General features: G+C 39.7%; 1 long non-coding RNA gene across 1 annotated transcript in view; it reads right to left on the reverse strand.

Moving 5' to 3' along the window:
* LOC144577981 (uncharacterized) overlaps positions 1–7476 on the reverse strand; it is a 29120-nt gene extending 21644 nt beyond the window's left edge. Inside the window, exon 1 of the long non-coding RNA XR_013522856.1 lies at positions 7355–7476. This is a non-coding gene — a long non-coding RNA (uncharacterized LOC144577981). The remainder of the gene's footprint in view (positions 1–7354) is intronic.
* Between the last annotated feature and the right edge of the window lie 1167 nt (positions 7477–8643).

Raw genomic sequence — 8643 nt, forward strand, 5'->3', positions numbered from 1 at the left:
TAATTATATTGGATTGTAGATCTGGAGGTATAACCAAATTTGTGTGACCTGTGCATAGTGTTTGGTGAGGCTAAATAAGCCATAGTGTTCCTGTTGCTGAAATAAATAGTCATCTAAATACTTACTTGATCTGTGATCGAACTTCAAAAAAATTTCTCTACCTTATAGAAATAGATAATTAATCTACCCCAAAATAGAGCATAGTATTCAATACAATTTCTTTTTTTTTTCTTTTTTCTTCTTTTTTTTTTTTTTAATTTTTTATTGGATTATAGGTTTTGGGGTACATGAGCAGAGCATGCAAGACAGTTGCGCAGGTACACACATGGCAGTGTGCTTTCTTTTCTTCTCCCCTTCACCCACATTTGGCTTTTCTCCCCAGGCTATCCCTCCCCACCTCCCCCTCCCACTGGCCCTCCCCTTTTCCCCCCAATAGACCCCACTGTTTAGTACTCCCCTTTCTGTGTCCATGTGTTCTCATTTTTCATCACCCACCTATGAGTGAGAATATGCGGTGTTTCATTTTCTGTTCTTGTGTCAGTTTGCTGAGGATGATGTTCTCCAGATTCATCCATGTCCCTACAAACGACACAAACTCATCATTTCTGATTGCTGCATAATATTCCATGGTGTATATGTGCCACATTTTTACAATCCAGTCTATTATCAATGGGCATTTGGGTTGACTCCAGGTCTTTGCTATTGTAAACAGTGCTGCAATGAACATTCGTGTACATGTGTCCTTATAGTAGAAGGATTTATAGTCTTTTGGATATATACCCAGTAATGGGATTGCTGGGTCAAATGGAATTTCTATTTCTAAGGCCTTGAGGAATCGCCACACCGTCTGCCACAATGGTTGAACTAATTTACACTCCCACCAACAGTGTAAAAGTGTTCCTTTTTCTCCACATCCTCTCCAGCATCTGTTGTCTCCAGATTTTTTAATGATCGCCATTCTAACTGGCGTGAGATGGTATCTCAATGTGGTTTTGATTTGCATCTCTCTGATGACCAATGACGATGAGCATTTTTTCATAAGATTGTTGGCCTCATGTATGTCTTCTTTCGTAAAGTGTCTGTTCATATCCTTTGCCCACTTTTGAATGGGCTTGTTTGTTTTTTTCCTGTAAATCCATTTGAGTTCTTTGTAAATTCTGGATATCAGCCCTTTGTCAGATGGGTAAACTGCAAAAATTTTTTCCCATTCTGTTGGTTGCCGATCTACTCTAGTGACTGTTTCTTTTGCCGTGCAGAAGCTGTGGAGTTTGATTAGGTCCCATTTGTCTACTTTGGCTTTTGTTGCCAATGCTTTTGGTGTTTTGTTCATGAAGTCCTTGCCTACTCCTATGTCCTGGATAGTTTTGCCTATATTTCCTTCTAGGGTTTTTATGGTGCCAGGTCTTATGTTTAAGTCTTTAATCCATCTGGAGTTAATTTTAGTGTAAGGTGTCAGGAAGGGGTCCAGTTTCTGCTTTCTGCACATGGCTAGCCAGTTTTCCCAACACCATTTGTTAAACATGGAATCCTTTCCCCATTGCTTGTTTTTGTCAGGTTTATCAAAGATTGTATAGTTGTATGTATGTTGTGTTTCCTCTGGCGCCTCTGTTTTGTTCCATTGGTCTATATCTCTGTTTTGGTACCAGTACCATGCTGTTTTGATTACTGTAGCCTTGTAGTATAGTTTGAAATCCGGTAGTGTGATGCCCCCCGCTGTGTTCTTTTTGCTTAGAATTGACTTGGCTATGCGGGCTCTCTTTTGGTTCCATATGAAGTTCATGGTGGTTTTTTCCAGTTCTGTGAAGAAAGTCAATGGTAGCTTGATGGGGATAGCGTTGATTCTGTAAATTACTTTGGGCAGTATAGCCATTTTCACGATATTAATTCTTCCTAACCATGAACATGGAATGTTTCTCCATCTGTTTGTGTCCTCTCTGATTTCGTTGAGAAGTGGTTTGTAGTTCTCCTTGAAGAGGTCTCTAACGTTCCTTGTGAGTTGTATTCCAAGGTATTTTATTCTTTTTGTAGCAATTGCGAATGGCAGTTCGCTCTTGATTTGGCTTTCTTTAAGTCTGTTGTTGGTGTAGACGAATGCTTGTGATTTTTCCACATTGATTTTATATCCTGAGACTTTGCTGAAGTTGCTTATCAGTTTCAGGAGTTTTTGGGCTGAGGCAATGGGGTCTTCTAGGTATACTATCATGTCTTCTGCAAATAGAGACAATTTGGCTTCCACCTTTCCTATTTGAATACCCTTTATTTCTTTTTCTTGCCTGATTGCTCTGGCTAGAACTTCCAGTACTATATTGAATAGGAGTGGTGAAAGAGGGCATCCTTGTCTAGTGCCAGATTTCAAAGGGAATGCTTCCAGTTTTTGCCCATTCAGTATGATATTGGCTGTTGGTCTGTCATAAATAGCTTTTATTACTTTGAGATACGCTCCATCGATACCGAGTTTATTGAGGGTTTTTAGCATAAAGGGCTGTTGAATTTTGTCAAATGCCTTCTCTGCGTCAATTGAGATAATCATGTGGTTTTTGTTTTTGGTTCTGTTTATGTGGTGAATTACATTTATAGACTTGCGTATGTTGAACCAGCCTTGCATCCCCGGGATGAATCCTACTTGATCATGATGAATAAGTTTTTTGATTTGCTGTTGCAATCGGCTTGCCAATATTTTATTGAAGATTTTTGCATCTATGTTCATCATGGATATTGGCCTGAAGTTTTCTTTTCTTGTTGGGTCTCTGCCAGGTTTTGGTATCAGAATGATGTTGGTCTCATAAAATGATTTGGGAAGGATTCCCTCTTTTTGGATTGTTTGAAATAGTTTTAGAAGAAATGGTGCCAGCTCTTCCTTGTGTGTCTGGTAGAATTCGGCTGTGAACCCGTCTGGACCTGGGCTTTTTTTGTGTGGTAGGCTCTTAATTGCTGCCTCAACTTCAGACCTTGTTATTGGTCTATTCATAGTTTCAGCTTCCTCCTGGTTTAGGCTTGGGAGGACACAGGAATCCAGGAATTTGTCCATTTCTTCCAGGTTTACTTGTTTATGTGCATAGAGTTGTTTGTAATATTCTCTGATGATGGTTTGAATTTCTGTGGAATCTGTGGTGATTTCCCCTTTATCATTTTTTATTGCATCTATTTGGTTGTTCTCTCTTTTATTTTTAATCAATCTGGCTAGTGGTCTGTCTATTTTGTTGATCTTTTCAAAAAACCAGCTCTTGGATTTATTGATTTTTTGAAGGGTTTTTTGTGTCTCAATCTCCTTCAGCTCAGCTCTGATCTTAGTAATTTCTTGTCTTCTGCTGGGTTTTGAGTTTTTTTGATCTTGCTCCTCTAGCTCTTTCAATTTTGACGATAGGGTGTCAATTTTGGATCTCTCCATTCTCCTCATTTGGGCACTTATTGCTATATACTTTCCTCTAGAGACTGCTTTAAATGTGTCCCAGAGGTTCTGGCACGTTGTGTCTTCGTTCTCATTGGTTTCGAAGAACTTCTTTATTTCTGCCTTCATTTCGTTGTTTACCCAGTCAACATTCAAGAGCCAGTTGTTCAGTTTCCATGAAGCTGTGTGGTTCTGGGTCAGTTTCTGAATTCTGAGTTCTAACTTGATTGCACTATGGTCTGAGAAGCTGTTTGTTATGATTTCAGTTGTTTTGCATTTGTTGAGCAGTGCTTTACTTCCAATTATGTGGTCAATTTTAGAGTAGGTGTGATGTGGTGCTGAGAAGAATGTGTATTCTGTGGATTTGGGGTGGAGAGTTCTGTAAATGTCTATCAGGTTTGCTTGCTCCAGGTCTGAGTTCAAGCCCTGGATATCCTTGTTGATTTTTTGTCTGGTAGATCTGTCTAGTATTGACAGTGGAGTGTTAAAGTCTCCCACTATTATTGTGTGAGAGTCTAAGTCCTTTTGTAAGTCCTTAAGAACTTGCCTTATGTATCTGGGTGCTCCTGCATTGGGTCCATATATGTTTAGGATCGTTAGCTCTTCTTGTTGTATCGATCCTTTTACCATTATGTAATGGCCTTCTTTGTCTCTTTTGATCTTTGTTGCTTTAAAGTCTATTTTATCGGAGATGAGAATTGCAACTCCTGCTTTTTTTTGCTTTCCATTTGCTTGGTAAATCTTCCTCCATCCCTTTATTTTGAGCCTTTGTGTATCCTTGCATGTGAGATGGGTTTCCTGGATACAGCACACTGATGGGTTTTGCCTTTTTATCCAATTTGCCAGTCTGTGTCTTTTGATTGGTGCATTTAGTCCATTTACATTTAGGGTTAATATTGTTATGTGTGAATTTGATACTGCCATTTTGATGCTAAGTGGCTGTTTTGCCTGTTAGTTGTTGTAGATTCTTCATTCTGTTGATGCTCTTTAGCATTTAGTGTGATTTTGGAATGGCTGGTACTGGTTGATCCTTTCTATGTGTAGTGCCTCTTTTAGGAGCTCTTGTAAAGCAGGCCTGGTGGTGACAAAATCTCTGAGTACTTGCTTGTTCGCAAAGGATTTTATTTTTCCTTCACTTCTGATGCTCAGTTTGGCTGGATATGAAATTCTGGGTTGAAAGTTCTTTTCTTTAAGAATGTTGAATATTGGCCCCCACTCTCTTCTGGCTTGTAGTGTTTCTGCCGAGAGATCTGCTGTGAGTCTGATGGGCTTCCCTTTGTGGGTGACCCGACCTTTCTCTCTGGCTGCCCTTAGTATTCTCTCCTTTATTTCAACCCTATTGAATCTGAGGATTATGTGCCTTGGGGTTGCTCTTCTTGCGGAATATCTTTGTGGTGTTCTCTGAATTTCCTGCAATTGAGTGTTGACCTGTCTTACTAGGTGGGGGAAATTTTCCTGGATGATGTCCTGAAGAGTATTTTCCAGCTTGGATTCATTCTCTTCGTCCCCTTCTGGTACACCTATCAAACGTAGGTTAGGTCTTTTCACATAGTCCCACATTTCTTGGAGACTTTGTTCATTCCTTTTTGCGCTTTTTTCTCTAATCTTGGTTTCTCGTTTGATTTCATTGAGTTGGTCTTCGACTTCAGATATTCTTTCTTCTGCTTGGTCAATTCGGCTATTGAAACTTGTGCATGCTTCGCGAAGTTCTCGTATTGTGTTTCTCAGCTCCTTTAATTCATTCATATTCCTCTCTAAGTTATCCATTCTTGTTATCATTTCCTCAAATCTTTTTTCAAATCTTTTCTCAAGGTTCTTAGTTTCTTTGCATTGATTTAATACATGATCTTTTAGCTCACCAAAGTTTCTCATTATCCATCTTCTGAAGTCTAATTCCGTCATTTCGTCGCAGTCATTCTCCGTCCAGCTTTGTTCCCTTGCTGGTGAGGAGTTTTGGTCCTTTTTAGGAGGCGAGGTGTTCTGGTTTCGGGGGGTGTTTTCCTCCTTTTTGCGCTGGTTTCTTCCCATCTTTGCGGATTTGTCCGCGTGTCGTCTGCGTAGTTGCTGACTTTTCAATTGGGTCTCTGAGTGGACACCCTGAATGTTGATGATGAAATATTTCTGTTGCTTGGTTTTCCTTTTACCAGTCCAGCCCCTTCACTGTACGAGTGCTGAGGTCCGCTCCAGACCCTGCTTGTCTGGGGTGCACCTCTAGCAGCTGTGGCACAGCGAGGGATGCTACCAGTTTCTTTTTCTGCTATCTTTGTCCCAGGATGGTGCCTGCCTAATGTCAGTCTTTTGGATATAGAGGGGTCAGGGAGCTGCTTGAGGAGACAGTTTGTACTTTATAGGGGTTTAATTGCTGAGCTGTGAGCTGTGTTGTTCATTCAGGGCTGTTAGGCTGCTATGTTTGATTCTGCTGCAACAGAGCTCATTTAAAAAACCCTTTTTTTTCTCAAATGCTGTGTTGAGGGGTTTGGGCTTTATTTTTAGATGTCCGTTGAGGTCCTGCCCAGGTAGGATGCAGACTAGCCACTGTTTGCCTGCCAAGGCTCCGCCCTGCTTTTGTGAGTCTCGACCCGGCTCCGCTGTTCTCCGCCACGCCCTGCGGCGGAGTCTCTCTGTTGTAGTGGGTTGCCTCGGCGACGGCAGGCTGCGTCAGCAGTGGGCGTGTATCTCAGTAGGGACGGGTTACCTCGGTAATGGTGGCCGCCCCTCCCCCTCAGAGCGTCTTGGGCCGTCTGCATGGGGCTTGTTTGAAATCGCGGTTTTGTTCGTCCCACTGGGCCAATCCTAACGCTCTATTCCTGCAATCCCCTGGGCTGGCCCACTGTTCAAGTCTAGCTCAGTCTCAAGTCCAGCCCTCTCACGTCTCCAGTTGCTGGTTCAACGGGGCACCCGGACAAGTGCGCCCTGTGGGGAGCACTGGGTAGGGCCGGCCGCCGCCACCCCGGCTGCCGGCTTCGCCAGGCGTAATATCTGCCTTGCGTCCCGCGTCTCCTCTTCACTTGGGAATTTCCCCGTTCCGTGAGCAACAAAGATCAGTCTGGAAATGCAGCTCAGACTCACCTCTCCACAGACACAACGACAACTCCAATCCTGGGTTGTTCTCACAGCGCCATCTTGAGTCCTCCCTCTCAATACAATTTCTAAAAGTAAGCCAGTAAGCAGACTTAAAGCTCCTTAATAAAGAGGGTACTTGTTTCCCTAAAGGGAGATTCTTAAAATACTTTAATAAATATTTATTATAAATATTCTCCTAGGTTTTTAAACAGTGATCTGTAGCTACTAGTTGGATTATTGTCCATTAAGAGAAAGAAATGAATTGCGACTTCTCAGAGATCAAAATTGTGATCTCTCAGTCTGCATGGGGCTTATAAACATGAAGGTTAAGTAAAGTTTTTCTTTTTTTTTAAGCTCAACTGATTATCAGCTCAGTGGATTTTTTAATATACCCTGTGATTATTACTCTAGGACATGGATACATATGGATATATACATTATCAACAACATATTACCTTATTTAAAATGAAAAGACAGCAACCAAAAGCTGTATGAAGAAATAAATTATCTTCAGTAAAAGTACATGGAAAAATATGAAATCCAGTGTTTTCTATTTCATATCTGTAGCTCTACTTTTTAACTTCCTACACAGATTTAAACAAAAATGAATTAAAAATTATAATTCAAATTTATTAAGCAAACAATATGAAAAGGTAATTTGTGACAAAAACAATATAAAAGGGAAGATGTGGCTTTACTGGATCAAGTTTTGTATGCCATGGAATTAAATTTGATACCAAATCTACATTGTAGTAAAAATGTGCATATAAGAACGTGAGAAGGGAACCAAAACGGTTCATTATAAAAAAAAAACACTAAACCACGGAAAGCTGTTAACAATGGGGAACATGGTCAAAAAGGTGGCAAAGTGGCAGAAGTAATTATTTCCTCATTAGTACTCACTTGAAATGTTAGTAGATTAAAGTCTTCAATCAAAAGGCAAAGGTTAGCAGAACAGAAAACATCATCCAGGGCTTTACTGTAAGAGAGTGTCCTTAGATGGAAAGACAAAAAGAGGTTAAAAGTGAAAGTACAGACGAAGATAATCCATGGAAATAGTCACCAAGAGATGTATGGTGGCTATACTAGTACCACAAAAAACAGATTTTACGTCAGAAAGTGTCAAAAGAGACAAAGAACATTTTATATCGATCAAGGGATCAAATCATCAAGAAGCTGTAACAATTATGGTCATACACACACCAAACAGAGCCACAAACTACATGATGCAAACACTGACAGAATTGAAGAGAAAAACAGTCAGTTCTATGATAATCGAGACTTCAATACTTTCCATAATGGACAGAGCATATGGACAGAAAATCAGTAAGGAAATAGAGGACTTAAATAATACTATAAATCAACTAGGCCTAACCGACACAAAATACTTCAGCCAACAACAGCAGAATACACTTTCTCCTCAAGTGAACATGGAACATTCCCTAGGAAAGATACTATGCTGTAAATATGATCCAGCAATTCAACTCCTCGGATACATGTATAATCAAAATAATAGAAAGCAGAGACTCAAACATTTACCTGTATGCTGGTGTTCACTGCAGCATTAGTCATAACAGCCAAAAGGTGGAAGCAATTTGTGTCTATCAACGGATGAGTGGATAAACAAAAGGAGATCTATACATACAATGGAATATTCCATAACAAAAATAAATTCTGATGCATGCTATAACATGGATGAATCTTGGAAACATGCTCATAAAATTAGGGAGACACAAAAGAATAAATATTGTATGATTTAATTTTTATGAAATATCTAGATTAGACAAATTCATATAGACAGTAGATTAGAATTTAGCAGCTAGGGGAAGAAGAGTGGGGAGTTATTGTTTGATTGGTACAAAGTTTCTCTATGGGGTGTGGAAAAAGATTTAATAAGAGATAGTGGTGATGGTTGGAAAATATTGTGAGTATAACTGATGCTATAGACTTGTATACTAAAATGATTAAGATGGTAATTTTTATTTATATATGTGTAAAACCACAATAAAATAAAATAGATACTTAAAATATTACAGTACCTATTACTCAGAAATGGACACATTTTTAGTAAGACTCTAGATTATAAAAGGAAAAAATAATTCCTCTGTATGTTCTGCTTTGATTGATTAAATAGTAGGGTTGCAAGTTTTAAACGATGCCATGAGCCAGATAAAGATCTACAGCTGTTCTAG

This window comes from Callithrix jacchus, chromosome 10 (assembly GCF_049354715.1).
Source record: "Callithrix jacchus isolate 240 chromosome 10, calJac240_pri, whole genome shotgun sequence".
In the NCBI taxonomy this organism is placed as follows: Eukaryota; Metazoa; Chordata; class Mammalia; order Primates; family Cebidae; genus Callithrix; species Callithrix jacchus.